Source organism: Hemitrygon akajei, chromosome 23 (assembly GCF_048418815.1).
Source record: "Hemitrygon akajei chromosome 23, sHemAka1.3, whole genome shotgun sequence".
Lineage (NCBI taxonomy): Eukaryota > Metazoa > Chordata > Chondrichthyes > Myliobatiformes > Dasyatidae > Hemitrygon > Hemitrygon akajei.
In genome coordinates this window covers 65,422,964-65,445,273 of record NC_133146.1, presented here as the reverse complement: position 1 = coordinate 65,445,273, position 22,310 = coordinate 65,422,964, and the positions used below count along the sequence as shown (strand labels likewise).

Below are 22,310 nucleotides of genomic sequence, written 5' to 3'. Positions count from 1 at the left end.
CTGCCACCTCATTCCATATGGTGATTGGAACACTCTCTGCCACCTCATTCCATATGATGATTGGAACACTCTCTGCTACTTCATTCCATATGGTGATTGGAACACTCTCTGCCACCTCATTCCATATGGTGATTGGAACACCCTCTGCCACCTCATTCCATATGGTGATTGGAACACCCTCTGCCACCTCATTCCATATGGTGATTGGAACACTCTCTGCCACCTCATTCCATATGGTGATTGGAACACTCTCTGCCACCTCATTCCATATGGTGATTGGAACACCCTCTGCCACCTCATTCCATATGGTGATTGGAACACTCTCTGCCACCTCATTCCATATGGTGATTGGAACACCCTCTGCCACCTCATTCCATATGGTGATTGGAACACCCTCTGCCACCTCATTCCATATGGTGATTGGAACACTCTCTGCCACCTCATTCCATATGGTGATTGGAACACTCTCTGCCACCTCATTCCATATGGTGATTGGAACACCCTCTGCCACCTCATTCCATATGGTGATTGGAACACTCTCTGCCACCTCATTCCATATGGTAATTGGAACACCCTCTGCCACCTCATTCCATATGGTGATTGGAACACCCTCTGCCACCTCATTCCATATGGTGATTGGAACACTCTCTGCCACCTCATTCCATATGGTGATTGGAACACCCTCTGCCACCTCATTCCATATGGTGATTGGAACACTCTCTGCCACCTCATTCCATATGGTGATTGGAACACCCTCTGCCACCTCATTCCATATAGTGACCGGAACTTCCTCTGCCACCTCATTCCATATGGTGATTGGAACACTCTCTGCCACCTCATTCCATATGGTGATCGGAACACCCTCTGCCACCTCATTCCATATGGTGATCACTATCTTGGTAATAATATTGCCACCAAGGTTCGTATTAAACCTCCCTGCAGTTTTTGTCCCCACCCACCACACCCTAGAAGAAAGATTGTGCACATTCAGCTCCCTGTGCTCCTTATGATGTATACATCTCTGTAAGATAACCCATCATTCTTCCCAACCTGCTCAACCTCTCCATAATTCAGTCCCTTTGAGTCCTGGCAGCATACTTGTACATATTCTCAAAAATCTTTCCGGTCTAGTGGCTTCTCTCCAGAAACAAGGGGACCAAGACTGAGCATCATATTCCAATGTCCTGTACATTTTCAACATATCATCACAACTTCTTTACTCAGTGTGACACACACAAAATGCTGCAGGAACTCAGCAGGCCAGGCAGTGTCCATGGAAAAGAGTAAATAGTCAACGTTTTGGGCCGACATCCTTCATCGAAAAGACAGAGGAGAAGTCAAAGTGCAAAGGTGGGAGAGGGGAGGAGGAAGTACAAGTGGTAGGTGATACATGAAACCAGGAGAGGGGGAGGAGGAAATCTGATAAGAGAGGACAGAAGACCATGGAAGAAAGGGAAGGGGGAAGAGCAGCAGAGGGAGGTGATGGGCAGGCAAGAAGTTAGGTGAGAGGAAATCAGGAATGGGAATGGTGAAGGTGTGGGCAATTACCGGAAGTTCGAGAAGTCGATGTTCATGCCATCAGGTTGGAGGTTATCCAAATGGAATATAAGGTATTGCTTCTCCAACATGAGTGTGGCTTCACCGCAACAGTAGAGGAGGCCATGGGCTAATTTGTTGGAATGGGAATGGAAAGTAGAATTGAAGTGGGTCACCACCAGGAAATCCTGCTCTTTCTGGTGTAGGTGCTTGGCGAAGCAGTCTCCCAATCTACACTGGGTCTCACCAATATACAGGAGGCCACACGGGGAGCACTGGATACAATAGATGACCCCAACAGACTCACAGGTGAAGTGTCACCTCACCTGGAAGAACTGTTTGGAGTCCTGAATGGTAGTGAGGGAGGAGGTGTAGGGGTAAGTGTAGCACTTGTTCTGCTTGCAAAGATAAGTACCAACAGGGAGATCAGTGGAGACTGTGAGTGGACAAGGAAGTCACGTAGGAAGCAATCTCTGTAGAAAGTGGAAAGTTGTGGGGGGGGGGGGGTGGTAGGGAAAGATGTGCTTGGTGCTGGGATCCCTTTGGAGATGATGGATGTTATGGAGAATTTTGGGCTGGACATGAAGGATAGTTGGGTGGTAGGTGAGGAAAAGGGGAGGATAGGGTGAGAGCCGATGTGTGTCAAATGGGATAGATGTGGGTGAGGGCAGTGTTGACGGTGCAGGAAGGGAAGACCTTTTCTTTGAAGAAGGAGGACACCTCAGTAGCTCTGGAGTGAAAAGCCTCATCCTGAGAGCAGATGCAACAGAGACAGAGGAACTGAGAGAAGGGGATGGCATTTTAACTGAAAGAAGGGGATACCATTTTAACATTCTACATTCAGTTCCCTGAATTATGAAAACCAGTGCACCAAAAGCCTTCTGTACCATCAAGTCTTCAAGTGATTTCACCTTCAGGGAACAGCATTCATTTTCTCCTAGGTCTACAATATTCCCAAGGTCCTTACTGTTCACTCTGAAAGTCATATTCCCTTTGTCTTCCCAAAATGTAACACCTTGCACTAATGAGAATTAAAACGCCGTTTGCCATTCCTCAGCCCACTTCCCCAGCTGATTAACATCCCTTTGTAAATTCTGATAATCATCTCTCTCTGCAACACTATCTATTTTAGTGTCATCTGCAGACTTACTAGCCATGCTTTGTACATTCACAAACACATCATTGATATACACTTAGTGGCCATTTTACCAGGTACAGGAGTGGAACTCAGTTTGGTCATCTGCTGCTGTAGCCCGTCCACTTCAAGATTCAATGTGTTGTGCATTCAGAGATGCTATTCTGCTATCACAGTTGTAAAGTGGAGTTATTTGATATACTGCTGCCTTCCTGTCAGCTTGAACCAATCTGGCCATTTTCCTCTGATCTCTCTCATTAACGAGACATTTTTGCCCACAGAACTGCAACATTTTTTTGTTTTTCACAACATTCTCTGCAAACTCTACAGACTTTGTGAAAACCTCAGATCAGTTTTGAGATACTCAAACCATCAGCCTGGCACCAACAATCATTCCACAGTCAAAGTCACTTAGATCACATTTTTTTTGCCATTCTGATGTTTCGTCTGAACAACAACTGAACCACTTAACCATCTACATGCTTTGATGCATTGAGTTGCTGCCACATGATTGGCTGATTAGATATTTGCATTAACAAGCAGGTGTACAGGTGTACCTAATAAAGTGGCCTCTGAGTGTAGATGACATATAGCCCAGCACTGACCTTTCCACAACCACCCCCATCTCCAGTCCAAAGAATATGATTACATTTGGACTTTCATATCTAATTAAGCACCACAAAATGTTACCTGTAACATGTGACCAGCGTTTTACCACTGATCAATTATCACATTAAAATCCTAACCTCAGTTCAGTCTGTTTAATGACTGATGTTTTACCTCATAGTAGTATCTTCCAACTTTAGAACAGATGTCTTCCTTTTTCCTTTCAGGTCCTGATGAAGGGTCTCAGCACAAAACATCAACTGTTTATTCCTTTCCGTTGATGCTGCCTGACCAGCATCAAGTTGGCATTATTTGTAAAATGGAAGTGTTGCAATGAGTTCCATCTTAGTAACTTGGGCTTCTACTTGAACAGAATATCTTGAATACTTCATGTTAAGCTTTAAAAAGGTTTCCCCGTGTGGTTGCTATGTTTGGCAAGATCAGCAGGGTACAGTATCTATTTAACCAATGAAATTAGAGGACTGAGAAGTAAACTGAGGAGGAACTAAAAATAAGAGTAAATTAAAGCTTGGTGCATTCAGTCTCAGCAGCATTGAGGACCCCTCAAGAGGCGCTGCCTCAAAATGGCGACATCCATCATTAAAGACATTAAGGACCCCAATCAACCAGGACATGCCCTCTTCTCATTGCTGCCATTGAGGAGGTGGTACAGGAACCAGATAACACACACTCAGCACTACAGGAACAGCTTCTTTCCCTCTGCCATCAGATTTCTGAATGGGCTATGAACCCATGAACAGTACCTCACTATTTTTTCCTCTCTTTTTGAAACTACTTATATAATTTAATTATATATTTTTTTATTTACTAAATGTAATTTATAGTTTTTTCTTATGCATTGTAATGTGCTGCTGCCACAAAAAAAAACAAATTTCATGACATATGCCAGTAACGTTAAACCAGATTCTGATTCTGAGTTAAAGATAAAGCAATAATAATGGCAGAAAGAAAAAGTTAAAGAAAAGAAAACTTTAAAAAACTCAGCCTTTTCCTAGTTGGGATTGACAGTTTTTAGCAATTTATGGTCAACAAGAAAGATTAACAGATTACCGCGAACATTTAAAGAGAACGTTAATATGTTCATGTTATCTCTGTCAGAATCTGAGTGAATCAGAAAGGTCCCAAGCATGTTGCAATTGCTCAGTTTTCAAATCACTATCCTCCCTTTCTTATTTTGCACAGTCAGTTATCTATTTTGTGGTCAATATCAGGGAATATTGACCACAAATCTCTTGAAATGAATCTGTTCAAATAACTGGTTAAAATAATGTTAGATGGAAAACCTAATGTAAGAATTCTATTATCTAGGCAGATAGTATTTCAAGGATCTTGAAGGAAAAATCCAATTAAGCATTGAGTATAATTCAAAAATAAATTGCTATGATGCTTTTATCCAAAAGAACTAACTTGTTTTTAAAATTTTACCTGTCATAAAGATTTCAAAACCAAAGTATCTTCTATTACCTCTTAATTAATATATTTTACAATTTTCTTACCTTATAAGGATTTTTAAACATTTTTTGTCATCTGTTTCTTCAATATTCTGGAATCCATCAATTGGAGATTAAAGGATTCAGAAATAAGCAGACAGTAGAGAAACAATGAAGGGGGGGGGGGCAATTCAAGTGATTACAATGCAGAAACAGGTACACAGAGGAAGAGATTCTCTGTTGGAGCAATTTGGTCTGTTTTAAAATGACCAAATCACTTGAAGGCCATGTAGAGTCCTGCCACAGTACTAATTTAGAAAGGAACAAATTTAGGATGTTCATTACAATCCTAGCAGAACTCAGTCAGATTGCAAACACGAGGAAATCTGCAGATGCTCAGTCAGATTGGTTTTCTTATACAATCATGGGACATGGTTCAGTATATCCCCAGAGGTGCTTGAATTATACAACTTACCACGTCAATCTACGTGAGGCTATCCATATCAATGGTGTCGTGGCATCCGCACCAGACTTCAAGGTGAGTTTGTGCTGGGTTGAGCATCGAGCTAGTAACTCAGCCTTGTAAAAAACAAATACTAAGACATCAGCAAAGGTTACCACTCGATGTGCCATGAGGCGTGGAGATGAACAACAATAACTATGGAAAGTATTTTGGGTTGCCACTACTTCAATAGTGTGTCCTATGACACACTGTTTTATGAAGTGTATTTTTATTTATTGGGATACAGAATGAAATGAAGCCCTTCTGGCCCTTTGAGCTGTACTGCCCAGCAATCCCCAATTTAACCCGAGCCTAACCACGGGACAATTACAATGACCAATTAACCTACCGACCAGTACAACTTTGTACTATGGGAGGAAACCGGACCACCTGAAGGAAACCCACGCAGTCACGGGGAGAACGTACAAACTCCTTACAAACAGTAGAGGGAACCGAACCTGGGTCACTGGTACTGTAAAGCGCAGTGCTAAGTGCTGGGCTACTGTGCCGTCCCACAGGGAGAACGTACAAATTCCTTACAGGCAGTGGTGGGAACTGAACCCGGGTCACTGGTACTGTAAAGTGTTGTGCTAACCGCTAGGTTACTGCGTTGGCCCCCTATGCACAGCATGAAGACCAAGTCTACCTACTGTAAATGGTCCTTATCTGAAGCTCCATTTCTATCAGAAGCAGGTTTAATATTACTAACATATTGTAGGTCGTAAAATTTGTCATTTTGTGATAGCAGAACAGTGCAGTGTGTGTGTATACACACACACACACACACACACACAAGAATTTATAATATAAAATATAAAATTAAGTAGAAAAAGAGAACAAAATAGTGAGGTAGTGTTCACAGACTGCTCATAAATGTGATGGTAAAGAGGAAGAAGCTGTTCTTAAAATGCTGAGAGTGCGTCTTTAGGCTCCTGCACCTTCTCTCTGATGGTAGTAATGAAAAGATGGTATGTCTGGAATGGTGAGGGTCCTTAACGATGGATGCAGCATCTTTTGAAGAAAACTTTGATGCTAGGGAGGCCAATGCCCAGGATGAAGCTGAGATAGAAAAGGTAAAGTCTAAATGAGAAAAAGATCGACAGCAGTACAGTACCCTGCCCAGGGACTGATTCAGAAGAATGCACAAACTCCCTCACTGAGGGTCTAGAGTCACATATAGACTGGCAGATGTCAGTGAAGCAGATGTGCTTTTTCAACAATCAGGTAGTTTCATGGTCACAAAAACTGTTACAAGTTTTTTAACTTTAGATCTATTTAATTATCAGAATTTAAATTTCACAGCTGGTGGGATTTGATCTCAAGTCTCCAGATCATTAGCTCGGGCCTCTAGATTGCTGCTTCAGTAAATTAAGCACTATGCTTCCATTCCCAGAAGGCTTCACTGTGTAAGCCAGGGAGAGAAAATTCTCCAAAGTCCAATGGCAGAATAACTTGCTGACAGCCACAGATGGGACTATTGTATGAAGGCTAACCACTTGGGCAAGGTAAGTGAAGAGTTGGTCTCTGCATAACTACAACCTGCTACAGAGCATATTGGGACTTACCAGAAATTTTACCAGCAAAAATCCACCTCCTACAAGAGGATATTATCTTGCTCATTGCTCTTCCTTTCAGTTATGGTAACTATAAAATTTTAGCTGAAAATTTGCTAATTTATTCTTTAAAAACTATTTTTGTTGATACATTTTACCTTAGATTCTTCATCGTAAAATGCTTATTAATGATTCATAACATTAAATATTTAATTCTTAAAATGCATGTTCAAGTGTTACTTATCTCTCTGATCTTATAGAAACGTATCAAGTTATGTAAGTTGTTTTCTGTGGTAAGCGAGGATATGTCCTCAAGATTCTAGGAATAGATTTAGGATGAAGATGAGCAGAAACTGCTTTTGCTAGAGAGCAGTGAATCTGTGGAATTCTCTGTCCATGGAAGCAGTGGAGACTACCTCATTAAATATATTTAAAATACGGTTAGATAGATTTTTGTATAGCCGGGGAATAAAAGGTTATGGAACAAAAGTAGCCAGATCAACCATGTTCTTATTGAATGGTGAAACAGGCTCGATGGGCTGGATGGCTGACTTCTGCTTATCATGTTATGAATAATGCCATTTCCAACATCACTCAAATGCTGGTTTGTAATAAATTTTAAAATAGCATTCTGTATTTTAACTACTTTGATTTAAATATCTATGTTATGATCTATCTGGACACATGTAAAACAGAAGCTTTTCACCCTCTCTCAGCACATGTGACAATAATAAATCAATACCACTGCCAACCTTATTAAAGTTCAAAGTACATTCATTATCAAAGTATGTTTACATTATAGAGTCCTTGAGATTCATCTCCTAACAGGCAGCTACGAAACAAAGAAACCCAAAGGAACCTATACTAAAAAAAAGACCATTGAACACCTAATGTGTCAAGAGAAAAAAAAAACACATCATGCAGACAATAACAGCAAGCAAATAGAATTCTGAACTGAAGCCCACAAGAGAGTCCCATAGTTGAACATAGTTCAACACAGAGCCTAGTCATGGAGAAGTGATATGAACTGGCCCATTGTTCGTCTTGGGCCTGATACCCTGACCTTTTCAATCTGTCCAAACATCAGGTTCAATCATCTCAATACACTCTGAGTCCAGTGCCTTATCTCTCGATTTGGCTTCTAACTGACCTTTCCTGCTCTCCATGGAGCTTCAGTCTGCATTCAAACATCAAGCTCAGTCAGATCAGTACACTCTGGTGCCCAGACCTTGATTCAGTCTGTAACCCACCTTTCCAATTCAGCACAGTGCCTCAGTCTCCATCCAAACATCAAGCTCAGTCAGATCAGTACACTCTGGTGCCCAGACCTTGATTCAGTCTGTAACCCACCTTTCCAATTCAGCACAGTACCTCAGTCTCCATCCAAACATCAAGCTCAGTCAGATCAGTAGACACTGGTGTCTAGACCTCAACACGCCAGCATGGCACTTAAAACAATCGAACCTCGGGTCTTCCATGCTCTCAGTGATGGGCCTGCCGCCTTGCTGTGCCACAACAAACTGCCTCTAAGTCCAAAGGGAAGATACAGGCTTTTACTTGCGATAATCGTTTGCCAGAAAAAGTGTGATTAACAAAGTATTTAGTTGTTTTCCTTGTTTTGTCAGCCACCAGCCAGACATTGTTGATGTTCATCGGCACCATCCTATACTGATGATGAACACATTCACATTTCACAACTCGTACTGTTTACAATTTTCCTTTAATAAACTAAAATAAACTGTCATTTCTTTGGCAGTTTGAACGAGGCACCACTGTGCAAGCGCGTGAAGGTCGGCCTCTGAGATCAGCGGGAGAGTTTAAAAAGCGAGCAGATTAACGGAGCGGGCGACGGAGTAGCGGGAGACGGAGTAGTGGGAGACAGAGTAGGAAGTCTTGAGAGGCTTCGGCGAGCAGAGGCTGAGGACGAGCTTGCTCACAATCAGGTAAGGCCGGGTAATCTTCTTTAATTAATCTAATTATCTTAGGAGTAGGTAGTGGAGGAAGCAGTTAGAGCAGTCGAGTGCTCCATTTGCACTATGTGGGAGTCAGGGTGAGCACAATTGTCCCTGATGACTACATCTGTAAAAGGTGCATCCAGCTGCAGCTCCTGACAAACCGTGTTAGGGAACTGGAACTGGAGCTGGAGCTGGATGAACTTCGGATCATTCGGGAGGCAGAGGCAGAAATAGACAGGAGTTTCAGGGAGATAGTCACGCCTAGGAGTCAGGAGACAGGTAGCTGGGAGACTGTCAGGAGAGGGAAGGGGAATAGACAGAATGAGCAGAGCACACCTGTGGCCATTCCCATCAATAATAAGTATACCGTTTTGGATATTGTTGGTGGGGACGACCTACCAGGGACAAGTTGCAGTGGTTGTGTCTCTGGCACCGAGACTGGACCCTCAGCTCAGAAGGGAAGGAGGGAAAAGAGGAGAGCAGTAGTGATAGGGGATTCAATAGTTAGGGGTACAGATAGGAGGTTCTGTGGAAGAGATCAAGAATCTCGGATGGTCTGTTGCCTCCCTGGTGCCAAGGTCTGCGATATCTCAGATCGAGTTCTCAGTATTCTCAAGAGGGAGGGTGAGCAGCCAGATGTCGTGGTCCATGTAGGGACCAGTGACGTGGATAGGAAGAAGGAGGAGGTCCTGCAAAGAGAATTTAGGGAGTTAGGTGCAAAGTTGAAGGACAGGACCTCCAGGGTTGCAATCTCAGGATTACTACCCGTGCCATGTGCTACTGAGGCCAGAAATAGCAAGATAATGCAGTTAAATATGTGGCTAAGGAGTTGGTGCAGGAGGGAGGGCTTCATGTGTCTGGACAATTGGGCATTTTTCCAGGGAAGCTGGGACCTGTTCCGACGGGATGGGTTGCACCTGAACTGGAGGGGTACTAACATCCTTGTGGGAAGGTTTGCTAGTGCTGCTCCGGGGGGGGGGGGGGGTGGAGGGAGGGTTTAAACTAGGTTTGCAGGGGGAGGGGAATCACAGTGTTAGAGGAGATAGTGAGGTGGAGGAGGATAAAGGTCATGCGAGAACTGCAAGTATAGTGCATGAAGTAAAGCCAGATCTAACATATAAAGAGGCTTTGAGGAAAGAGAAGCAGAATAAAGGGTGTAAAGGTAGTAAGGTAGAAGGGCTAAAGTGCGTGTACGTCAATGCAAGAAGCATCAGGAACAAAGATGATGAACTGAGAGCTTGGATTCATACATGGAATTATGATGTAGTGGCCATTACAGAGACTTGGCTGTCACCAGGGCAGGAATGGATTCTCAATATATTGGATTTCAGTGCTTTAAAAGGGATAGAGAGGGAGGGGGAAGGGGAGGAGGGGTGGCATTACTGGTCAGGGATACTATTACAGCTGCAGAAAGGATGGGTAATGTAGCAGGATCCTCTTTTGAGTCAGTATGGGTGGAAGTCAGGAACAGGAAGGGAGCAGTTACTCTTTTGGGAGTATTCTATAGGCCCCCTGGTAACAGCAGAGATACCGAGGAGCAGATTGGGAGGCAGATTTTGGAAAGTTGCAAAAATAACAGGGTTGTTATCATGGGTGACTTTAACTTCCCTAATATTGATTGGCACCTGATTAGTTCCAATGGTTTAGACAGGGCAGAGTTTGTCAAGTGAGTCCAGGATGGATTCCTGTCACAGTATGTTGACAGGCTGACGAGGGGGAATGCCATACTAGATCTAGTATTAGGTAATGAACCGGGTCGGGTCACAGATCTGTCAGTGGGTGAGCATCTGGGGGACAGTGATCACCGCTCCCTGACCTTTAGCATTATCATGGAAAAGGGTAGAATCAGAGAGGACAGGAAATTTTTTAATTGGGGAAGGGCAACTTATGAGGCTATAAGGCTAGAACTTGCGGGTGTGAATTGGGATGATGTTTTTTCAGGGAAATGTACTATGGACATGTGGTTGACGTGTAGGGATCTCTTGCAGGATGTTAGGGATAAATTTGTCCTGGTGAGGAAGATAAAGAATGGTAGGGTGAAGGAACCTTGGGTGACAAGTGAGGTGGAAAATCTAGTCAGGTGGAAGAAGGCAGCATACATGAGGTTTAGGAAGCAACGATCAGATGGGTTTATTGAGGAATATAGGGTTGAAAGAAAGCTTAAGAAGGGACTGAGGAGAGCAAGAAGTGGGCATGATAAGGCCTTGGCGAGTAGGGTAAAGGAAAACCCCAAGGCATTTTTCAATTATGTGAAGAACAAAGGAATGACAGGAGTGAAGATAGGACCGATTAGAGATAAAGGTGGGAAGATGTGCCTGGAGGCTGTGGAAGTGAGCGAGGTCCTCAATGAATACTCTCTCTGGTATTCACCAATGAGAGGGAACTTGATGATGGTGAAGACAATATGAGTGAGGTTGATATTCTGGAGCATGTTGATATTAAGGGAGAAGAGGTGTTGGAGTTGTTAAAATACATTAGGACAGTTAAGTCCCTGGGGCCTGATGGAATACTCCCCAGGCTGCTCCACGAGGTGAGGGAAGAGATTGCTGAGCCTTTGGTTAGGATCTTCATATCCTCGTTGTCCACAGGAATGGTACCGGAGCATTGGACGGAGGCGAATGTTGTCCCCTTGTTCAAAAAAAGTAGTAGGGATAGTCCAAGTAATTATAGACCAATGAGCCTTATGTCTGTGGTGGGAAAGCTGTTGGAAAAGATCCTTAGAGATAGGATCTATGGGCATTTGCAGAATCATGGTCTGATCAGGGACAGTCAGCATGGCTTTGTGAAGGGAAGATCGTGTCTAACAAGCCTGATAGAGTTCTTTGAAAAGGTGACCAGGCATATAGATGAGGGTAGTGCAGTGGATGTGATTGACATGGATTTTAGTAAGGCATTTGATAAGGTACCACACGGTAGGCTTATTCAGAAAGTCAGAAGGCATGGGATCCAGGGAAGTTTGGCCAGGTGGATTCAGAATTGGCTTGCCAGGAGAAAGCAGAGGGTTGTGGTGGAGGGAGTATATTCAGATTGGAGGGTTGTGACTAGTGGTGTCCCACAAGGATCGGTTCTGGGACCTCTACTTTTCGTGATTTTTATTAATGACCTGGATGTGGGGGTAGAAGGGTGGGTTGGCAAGATTGCAGACGACACAAAGGTTGGTGGTGTTGTGGATAGTGTTGAGGATTGTCAAAGATTGCAGAGAGACATTGATAGGATGCAGAAGTGGGCTGAGAAGTGGCAGATGGAGTTCAACCTGGAGAAGTATGAGGTGGTACACTTTGGAAGGACAAACTCCAAGGCAGATGGCAGGATACTTGGTAGTGTGGAGGAACAGAGGGATCTTGGGGTACATGTCCACAGATCCCTGAGAGTTGCCTCACAGATAGATAGGGTAGTTAAGAAAGCTTATAGAGTGTCAAGGGATAGAGTTCAAGAGTCGCAGGGTAATGATGCAGCTCTATAAACTCTGGTGAGGCCACACTTGGAGTACTGTATCCAGTTCTGGTCATCTCACTATAGGAAGGATGTAGAAGCATTGGAAAGGGTACAGAGGAGATTTACCAGGATGCTGCCTGGTTTAGAGAGTATGCATTATGATCAAGAGATTAAGGGAGCTAGGGCTTTACTCTCTGGAGAGAAGGAGGATGAGAGGAGACATGATAGAGGTGTACAAGATATTAGGAGGAATAGATAGAGTGGACAGCCAGCACCTCTTCTTCAGGGCACCACTGCTCAATACAAGAGGACATGGCTTTAAGGTAAGGGGAGGAAAGTTCAAGGGGGATATTAGAGGAAGGTTTTTTACTCAGAGAGTGGTTGGTGCATGAAATGCACTGTTTGAGTCAGTGGTGGAGGCAGATACACTAGTGAAATTTAAGAGACTACTAGAAAGGTATATGGAGGAATTTAAGGTGGAGGGTTATATGGGAGGCAGGGTTTCAGGGTTGGCATAACTTTGTGGGCTGAATGGCCTGTAATGTGCTGTACTGTTCTTTGTTCTTTTGTTGTTCTTTGTTATCGAACAAAAGCTGACACTTAATTGCAGAAGAGACACATGTAACAAGTAATAATTCAGAAGATCTTATAGGAAGGGCAAAAGATAAGAGGAGCAAAGATATATAGGCAGACAATTCCAAAGCCCAAGATTCGGTCTGCTAATTGTACCTCCAATCATGAACCAACTTTAGTCAGAGATGCTCAGGAACTAAGAAGTGGTCACAGCAAACAGTGATAGTGTTGAAGAAATGGTAAAGGCAGAAGATTATAGTATCATTCTGAAAGATACAGGTCAGTGGTACAGCAGTCATTCTTCATGGAAGGACTGAGTTTGATTCTGAAGGGAGGATGTTTTCAAAATTCTAAGATTTATGTGATTGTTGGACTGTAGTTTATATTGCTCTCCTTCAGTTTTCTGTTTTTTCTTTCTTGTTGCCAATTGGCATGTTGGAGTTCTAGCTGGGTGATAAGTTTTTGTGAGAGGTAGGGGCTGGGGATTTTAGGTATCATCTTCTTGTTGTTTTTCTGTGTGGGCAATCTGTTAGTTTTTGTGTGTAAGAGAGAAGTTTGGGGGTTTGATGTAATTCTCACTGCACTTTTGCAACGGAGTGGGTTGGGGTTTGGGATTCAGTGTTCTGGCCTTTATTTTCTGTATGGACAGTCTGTTAGCTTTTGTGTGAGGGAGGAGGTGAGGGGTTTTGGGTTTGCAAAGTTTGTTTCTTTTTCCTTTTCATGCATGTTGTGGTTTAATGTCTTTTCTCTTCTCTGGATTTCATGGCTATCTGGTGAAGATGAATATCAGAGTTTTATTGTACATGCATACTTTAACCATAAAGTGAACCATTTGAACCTTTGAATTTTGAAGAATTGGTAATCCCAAAAAGGTTATAGTATTGAAGAAGATTGCAGGGAGAGAAGAATGAGGCACTGAAGGGGTTGAATGGGGCAATTTTTTTTTAAATCACTGCATGCTTAGCTGGGAACCAATCTAGAACCAATTGTGGTTTGATGCAGCATCAGGTCTGTAATGAACTTAGTTCAGTTTTGGCCAGTTGCCAAGGATAGCAGTTGGGTAAAGAGTCTGTGCTGTGGATGACATCAACATGTTCAGACTTCCCCAGTAATTGGTTGGGGAGATTGTCTGCTCATACAGTCCTGGATAACTAGACCAGCAATTTGAGATATTGGAGGAATCAATGGAAGTGGTGGTGAGGCAGAGCTGAGCAACATCAGTGTACAGTGAAAAGTTCATTGTGTTTGCCGAAGAGGGCAGCCCATAGATAAGGAATAGCAGGAATCTAGCTCAAACCCTCCATGCTCTTCTGACTATTGATGTGTTTGATAGGGAAAGTAAAATATATTTTGAGGTTTACTTACCAGAGCTTGATTGTCAGTTTGAAAAGCAGCCCACCTTTATCTCATCCCTGTCTCTTTTTGTAATGAACTAAACAAAGGCTTCTGCTCGTAATTTAAGATGCAGCCATTGCTAAAACAACAGTTCACTGGATTTAAGTTACAGCACACAGATGAGCTCAGAGCAGAGAGCTGACTGCTGAAACCAGCCTAATTATGGTCATGTTGAGAGCATCCCTGTGTGATATACAGTCTGTGGAGATGACAGAGAGCCTTTATTCATTTAGCATTGAATGACTTTCTCTTTACTGTGCTGTTTCCATACCCTATCCAGGCCTGATAATGCAGACCCACTAACTTTAGCTGCCGTTGGTGGCCACAAAAGTTCTAAGTACACGATATTTCTGACTTGGTATTCGTGTTATTCCCGGTGTTGTTATCTGAATTTAGACTGCAGTGCCTTTAACAAGAGGGGGTGTTGTTATGCAACTTCTCTCTTGTGGTTCCTGGAAATCCCACAAACCAGTGATGATGATGGCATCTGTTCATCTAAAAGAACAATAGAGCAATGAAGCACAAGCCTGGGTGGAAAGTACGGAGAATCTGGGATGCCCAGTCATCAAGGTCACCCCCTCCAACCCACTTCATTGGTGTGGTCCAAAAGAAAATCTAGGAGCTTCCAGAAGGATGTTCAACGAAATCCAGCTACCTGATGGGATGGGCTCCACACTGGATTTTCTGTCTGGGTGTAATCCTGTAGCCTTCGTCTCTCCTGAAGCTGCCCACAAGGCAGTGGGGTTATTTACCTATAGCTGGGGATCAAAGACCAATCTGAAAATTATTCACTCTGTGTCCAGGTACCCTGAGCTCTGTAGGGATTTGAACAAAGAGTGGACACAGCAGAAGACACTCTGGTAATAATCTGTAATGTGGAATGGTAAATGATGACATGTTGCAAAAAGAAACCTGAACATTCAGAAGATATTCAGTAGGTTGGACAGCCTTTGTGGAGAGAGAGAAAAATAGAGCTAATGTTTCAGACTGAAAACTTTTCACTAGCTGTACATAATGGTCAGGCTGGATAATTTGAGTCATAGAGAGATGCAGTGTGGAAACAGGGCCTTTGGCCTAAAGGGTGGCACTATAATGTAGTGATTAGCACAAAGGTCTTCAGTACCAGCGACCCAGATCATATCACACCGCTGTCTGTAAGGAGTTTGTATGTTCATCCTGTGACCGTGCGGGATTCCTCTGGGTGCTCCAGTTGCCCCCCCACTGTCCAAAGACGTACCTGTGGTTAGGTTAATTAGTCATTGTAAATTGCCATGTGATTAGGTTAGGGTTAAATTGGGGTCTGGTGGGTGGAGGCGGTTCAAAGATCTAGAAGGGCCTATTATGGACTCTATCTGAATAAAATGTTCACTTATTTACACCAATCCTATGTCAACCACCTGTTGACACCCATTAATCCCATTATTTTATTCTTCCCACATTTCCATCAAACCCCACCATGGACAGCCCCAGCCTCGGCTTCAAAAGGAGATGGTTTGGGCATGGAGCTAGCAACTCCATCCTGTAAAAACCCAGTGCTAGAGAAATACCAACGAAGCTCCATAGACCTCATCCCTGGGAGAGGAAGAATGTTCAATGATGGGCTCCACCAGGAGATGACATGAAAGACTGGCCCAGGACAGAGGACTCTGGCAAGCTACTGTCAGCAGCCTATGCCCCAGTAGGGGTGATGGGGTTAAAAGAAGAAGATATTTCCATCAATTCTCTCCAGATTCTACCACTCAATGATAGACAGTGGGCAAATTACATTGGTACCCACCTGTACCTCTGGAATGTGGAAAGAAACACAAGCACTAAGAGGAAACCCATGGAGTTACAGAGAAAACATGCAAACTCCACATGGTCAGTGTGGACTTCAGTGCTAGAAGTCAGCACTGGACCGAGGATGTGAAGTAGTGACTCTACCAATTGCACCACGATACCATTCCACATCTCAGCTTTTGTTTTCCACTTTTACAACTGGGTGACAGAGAAAATGAGGCTCCAAAAATAATTTGATGCTTTCTGGATAAAATAATCAATAATCAACAAGCTTCTATCCCATTGGTATAAGACTTTTGAAAGAACCTGTTATATGACAAGCATGACCAAAGGTCATGAGGTAGACCTCACAATCTAACCTGTCATATGATAAACATGAACAAGGGTCACATGAGGTAGACCTCACAATCTACCCTGTCATGACTCTTGTCCTTCATTGTCAACAGCATTGTACTTTCTCTGTAACTGTAACCTTTTATTCTGCATTTTGTTATTGATTCTTCCTTTGTGCTACCTGATGTACTTGTGTTTTGGAATGATCTGCATGGACAGCATGCAAAACTAAGTTTACTAATGTATCTTTATACAAGTGACAATAATGGATTTCCATTTTTTCCATTAATTCCATCTCCTTCTTTGGCTTCTCTAAGGTCATTGGGCATTTTGACAACTTATTCTCAGTATACTGTTCCAGCAAGGAAGCTAAGATTGTTCATCTTTCGTTGTCCTGGAGTCATCAACAATAATTATTGCAGTCATGTGGAATACAGAAGAGGGTAAAGGGGTGTTGTACCCCATCTTTTAAAGAATTCACAAAGAAATGAAATGATTATGTTGAAATAGAGGGATGCATATCCAAGTGAGAAGTTGCCAATACAATATCTGCCCATTGAAGTGCACTTTGAAGATTAATCTCTCATGTAATGTAGGAAAGAAGGGTGTCAAAACAATTAACAGAGCAACAACAATCAAATAATCTGATTTGCTAATGCTGTCATATCAAAGGATACCAGCCAAATAACCCAATCATTCTTGGCATTATTTTATCTGAAGTCTTCTACAAATTACCAGATTTACTGAATTTGCATCCATTTTTGATGAGTTTTAACAGTTTCTGGATATTCATGGGCCATATTTCTCTTTGAATCCTACCTTATTTGCAATCTGCCTCCCCTTCTTTGGTTGAAGGTCAGAAAATGATTCACCCAATGGAGCATAACAGCCACCTGAACCAAAGGGAATCTCTATTGGACTGTCCTTAAATGAGATGCTCCTTATCAAAAGTTTCCTAGATGAGAAAAAGGATTGGAAAATTATCCACTTAATTATTCCTCAACAGTGCAAAACACCAACACCAACAAATTGTGGTAATCTAAGAAATTAGAAAACTAATAAGAAGTGAGTGTTAGCATCCAAGCAACTGTTAATTTGCAAAGCAGGTGTCCAGGCTATTGTTTGATTATGGAAATAGGTTGAAGTTATAATCACTTAGGAATTCAATGACAGCTGAAGCAGACCCACTTGTATAAAACTTTATGGAATTCACCTGGTCTAGGCTGGGTTGTCTGTTACAGAAGATGTAAATAGAGACTGCTCAGTCTAGTATGGCTCAGGTTTCTTCTTTTGGTTAATTGAAGGTTTCCTCTCTCCAGCTGACACCACAGTCACAGTGATGTCAGAGACATTGCCAGAGAAACAGGATACCCTGCACTCTTCATGCCAGCTCAGTCCAGGCCTTCCTGTAACTTCCAGCAATGGCTACAATTGAGCATCACCATATGAAGAGGTTTTGCTACAATGTCAGCTTCATTCATTGTCCTTGATTCCCAACACTTCTGCTATTGATGTGTAGAATGCTGCACAAAGTGGTGATATGTGCAAAGCCTTTCATGAGATAGAGCCATGGATTGATAGAGGACAGCCCAGAGTTCACACTAATCCCACACAAATCCTATTCCATCCTTCCAATCAACTCTCTTCAGATTCTAGCACTCACCCTATACAGTAGGGACAATCCTCAGAGAGCTCAGTAAACTGCTTGCCCACTGCTTTCATACACGTTGTCCTAGATCACCCGTTTAGCACATTTTCAAATGAACATCCAGCTCAACGTCAAGGTAGCCCCAATGGAGTAGTTTGAAGGCAATGAAAAGAAAGATGAGATCCTAATGTCTTTTGATCAGTGTGTGGAATTTGTATTGTGTTTGCTTTCCTATACATAATCACCACGGTTCAATTCTAGATAAGGTCTAATTGTAAGGAAACAGATTATGGTGTATGTGATTTCAGTAAAGACGAGAACTGAAGTCCAGAAATGTCACATCAACTTTTTCAATGAGAGGTTATGAAAGATGAGGTTAAATTTTTAACATTTGCTATTACAGTATAATCGTGACAACACTTGTAGATTTTCTAACATGGTAATACAATCACATTGTTACCATTATAAGTTAAATCAACCATTATAAGCCAGTATGAGAAGATTGACTGCAGTGTAACAGAATTAGTCAAACCCCTTTCAAGTTTTTCATTTTGCTTCAGGGCATTTGTAGCATTTTAATTCTGCAACTTTGAAGTAAGCAAAATGTGCAGGTATAAGGTAAGATTTCTAGGGAAATGAAGGAACTTCAAAAAAGTACAGGGATGCACAGTACTGCCAGAGCTAATATCCTGAAGATATTTGAATTCAAATTATGTAAGCTCATTTAGCAGCAGTAAATTGGTCTGAGTTCAATCAGAAAAACTCTGACACAGAACAAGGAGTGTGGGCTAATTGTCGTTTCTTCATCAAATGAATTTCATCCCGAAAGAAATGAAACCTGCGAGCAAATTCTTTTGAGGTGGGCAGCTAGTTTATTATCAGTTAAATGCAGTAAATCAGTAATCAAATGGTGATAATGAAAATGGAATAAATGTACTACTCAGTCCTAACCTGCCATAGGGCAGTTCTGATGAAACTTAAGCACCATAATGTTCAGACGGTTTGATGGCACAAAATGCTTCTCTGTACTCTTCTGATGGATTTTTGCATTAAAAAATATTATCAAAGCAATAAGGAAATGTAGAATGTCAGCCTGAAATGTACTGAAGGCAAATTCAGATTTAATTTATTGTGATTTTGATGGATGTAATTCTGTGACCATGCCATACATGCATTTTCATGCTTTCAAGAAATATATATCATAGTCCTTGCTTTATACAGGGAGATTTATAAATTTAGACAGCTATTTCTTTTCTCCTTTGGCTCACTGTTGCTTTTTTATTGTATCTAAAGGGGAGTATGTTGATCCCTCTGTCTTTGGCAACCATTTTACCTTCAAACTATGGCAAATCTTTCTTTCCCGATGCACAATACATGTTAGAGCTGCCTGGTATGGGTGCTGAAGTCTATGATTGTTAAAATATCTCCTTTTCACAATATGTAAAGATACAAAACAAACACACTAGAATAGAATTGTAAGTAACCCATCAGGGCTACCAAGACTGAGCAGAGGAATCAAAAACTCAAGGGACTCTGCCGATGCTGGAAATCCAGTGCAATACACACAAAATGTTGGAGGAGCTTAGCAGATCAAGCAGCAACTATGGAAATGAATAAACAGTTAATGTTTCGGGCCAAAACTCTTCTTCAGATTCTGCAGATGCTGGAAATCCAGAGCAATACACGCAAAATGATGGAAGAACTCAGCAGGTCAGGCAGCATCCATAGAAATAAATGAACAGTCAAATTTCAGGCCAAAACCTTTCATAAGGACTGAGAAGGATCACAAGGCAGAACGTTGACTGTTTATTTTTCTGCGTAGATGTTGCCTGACCTGCTGAGTTCCTCCAGTATTTTGTGTGTGTTGCTTTGAGTAGGAGAAAGAAAGGGATGAAAAATGACCTAACTGAATATGTCAAAGTTGTAGAGGTGCTTGATATGGAAATACTTCCACAAGCAGAATTGGCCCAAAGTCAGATGGCATACATATAAGATAATTATTAATAAATCCAATGGGGAATTCAATGGGAAGTTCTTCAGGTGAATGATTAGGATGCAGAATTTCCCACTTTGTGGAACATTGAGGGACATAGATGGTTTTAAGAGGGGGGTATTTGGGCTGGGATGGGTCATGCATGGATGAGTACAGGATTTGCAGAGAGTGTAAGATTTGGTGTGGGAAAAGATTTATTGCATCAGATACACATGATCAGCACAGACAGAGAGATCTGTTTCATTATTGTACATTCCTTGCAGCTGCATACAACAGGACAAAGATGAAGAAATTAGGAGATGTAAGAGATTCTGCTGATGCTGGAAATCCAGAGTAACTTGCACATGGAACACTACAGGAACTTTGCAGGTCAGACAACATCCAGAGAGGGAAATAAACAGCTGGCTTTTCGGGCTGAGACCCTTCAGGAGAATAAATAGGAACTTAGTTTATTTCACAAATATTAAGAAATCTGTTTATCTTATGCAGCAAAAAACATAATGTGAATTGTAGAGCCTGAAAGAAAGGTGCAAGCACTTTCAAAGGGAACTGGATAGATAAGCTATAGAACACTACAGCACAGAAACTGGCACTTCAGCCCATCTAGTCCATACTAAACCACAATTTTGCTTCATTCCATTGGCTTACATTTGGACTATAACCCATGTAAGTGGAAAGAATACTTGTACAGCACAATGGAGAAAGAACAGAGGACTGAGAATAACTAGAGAGTATTTAAGAAATTGGTGAGGGCATGGACAGCAATGACTTGAAAGTTAACATCTTGCCGATGACCCAAGGCAAATCACCGTGTATGTTGCAAGTAGAAATTACATCGCTATAATTCATGAGTAAGTTCTGGAAAGCTGGAAGCAAGGGATTTTGTATTGCCAACAAGAAAGTACTTGAGAAAGAGTTGAAACTGAAATGCACTAAGTCGAACATCTTTGTTTCATTATAACAATGGATTGCAGACAGTTCAAATAAAAATCCTGCCATTTAATGAAACTGAAATGAAATACTGGTTTGGTGAGTCAGTGCTGTGACGTGCTATACTAAAGAAGGGCATAGTAAAAACTGAGACGTTGACTTAACCTGTGGTTTTTGACAGAGTTATGAGTCTTGGCCAGCCAGTTCCAGAGATTTAGCAGTCACCCCTAAAATCAGCCTGTCATTTCTCAGAGATCATTTCCCTGGTCTATCGTTGTCCTCAAGTTTTTCTGAGCACAACATTGATGGGTATGTACTCATATCAGCAGAAGAAGAGGAAGCTGGTGTTATGAATGCAGCAGCAATGAATATGAAACTGACATAGGGTTTAAAACAAATCCCATGATTTATTACCCTCTGCTCAAACTTAGAAAAGTAAATGAATGACTAACTTAACTGGAAGTTAACAGTTAGGCAGCAATATCTAACAAACAGTTGAACTTAGAAACTGTTTTAATGAGTTCTCATCCAAGCACAGACTTAAAGTGATAAATTCAAAAGTCCATGTGATTTATACAGTCATTAGGGAGAGACTTCACCAAAACAACGATTCCATCGAAGTAACGATGAATCTGCTGATCCCACAGCCCAGGGATGTCTTGTTCAAAGAAATCATGAGGAAATAAAAGGAACTAACCTTTTGACTGTAGGGTGGTCACTGCACAGATCTTCCCGACCTTGCAGGGGTTTAACTCAAATGTGCATGCCACAATTCCTGAACGAAGTCACAAAGGTCAATCATTCCCCAAAATGCTGAACAACATTAACTCTATCCAATCCTTTGAACTCGGACAACTCCAGTAATGCCTTCACTCTCCGATACTGGACAGTAAGAGAAAAATAAATGTGCAACAAACAAAACCGGTGGAGCCTCCACACCTCCGACTGGCAATAACAACATTGCACAAAAATAAAAATGAGAACTGCGTCACAAACTGCGGCTTGGTTTAAATACTGTTTGGAACATGCCATCATGTGACATAACATCACCCCAAGGTCATGAGACAATTACATCATCACACTCACAAGACCATTGCATCATCCCACTGCCCAGTGTTCAAACGTGAGTATGTAACACTAGTGAATTTCCTCATCTGGGGCACGTTGGTGAACTAGATGGTTCTGAGGACAATCTGATAGCCTCCGTTTAAATTTACTTCTTGTTTTAAATTTCTCAGTGATCAACGAGGAATTGAAATCAATAGCTTAGAACTTTGGCTGCTTTTCAGTAACTGAGTGCCAAAACATGGTAGCTTTATGACAAATCCATAGGGAGACTACCTAAGCAATAGTGCGGGTAATATTGTACACTGGAATATACTGGCAAAGCAGGAGAGTCAGAAATGGTGTAAAGTTTCTGCAGGATGGAGGAAACTGGGAAAAAGGAAACAGTATTTAAAACAAACTGCCTGTGTCTTTTTCCTGA

General features: G+C 42.0%; 1 long non-coding RNA gene across 3 annotated transcripts in view; it reads right to left on the bottom strand.

Moving 5' to 3' along the window:
• The window catches only part of LOC140715515 (uncharacterized), a 210,327-nt gene extending 188,550 nt beyond the window's left edge, over positions 1 to 21,777 (bottom strand). For 2 of the 3 annotated variants that reach the window (XR_012096146.1, XR_012096148.1), the window contains exons 1-2: positions 21,522 to 21,777; positions 17,073 to 17,208 (exon numbers count right to left, since the gene is read on the bottom strand). This is a non-coding gene — a long non-coding RNA (uncharacterized lncRNA). Of the gene's footprint in view, positions 1 to 5,203; positions 5,308 to 17,072; positions 17,209 to 21,521 lie in introns of those variants that run through there. The other variant, XR_012096147.1, reaches the window with a different exon arrangement.
• Positions 21,778 to 22,310: the final 533 nt, after the last annotated feature.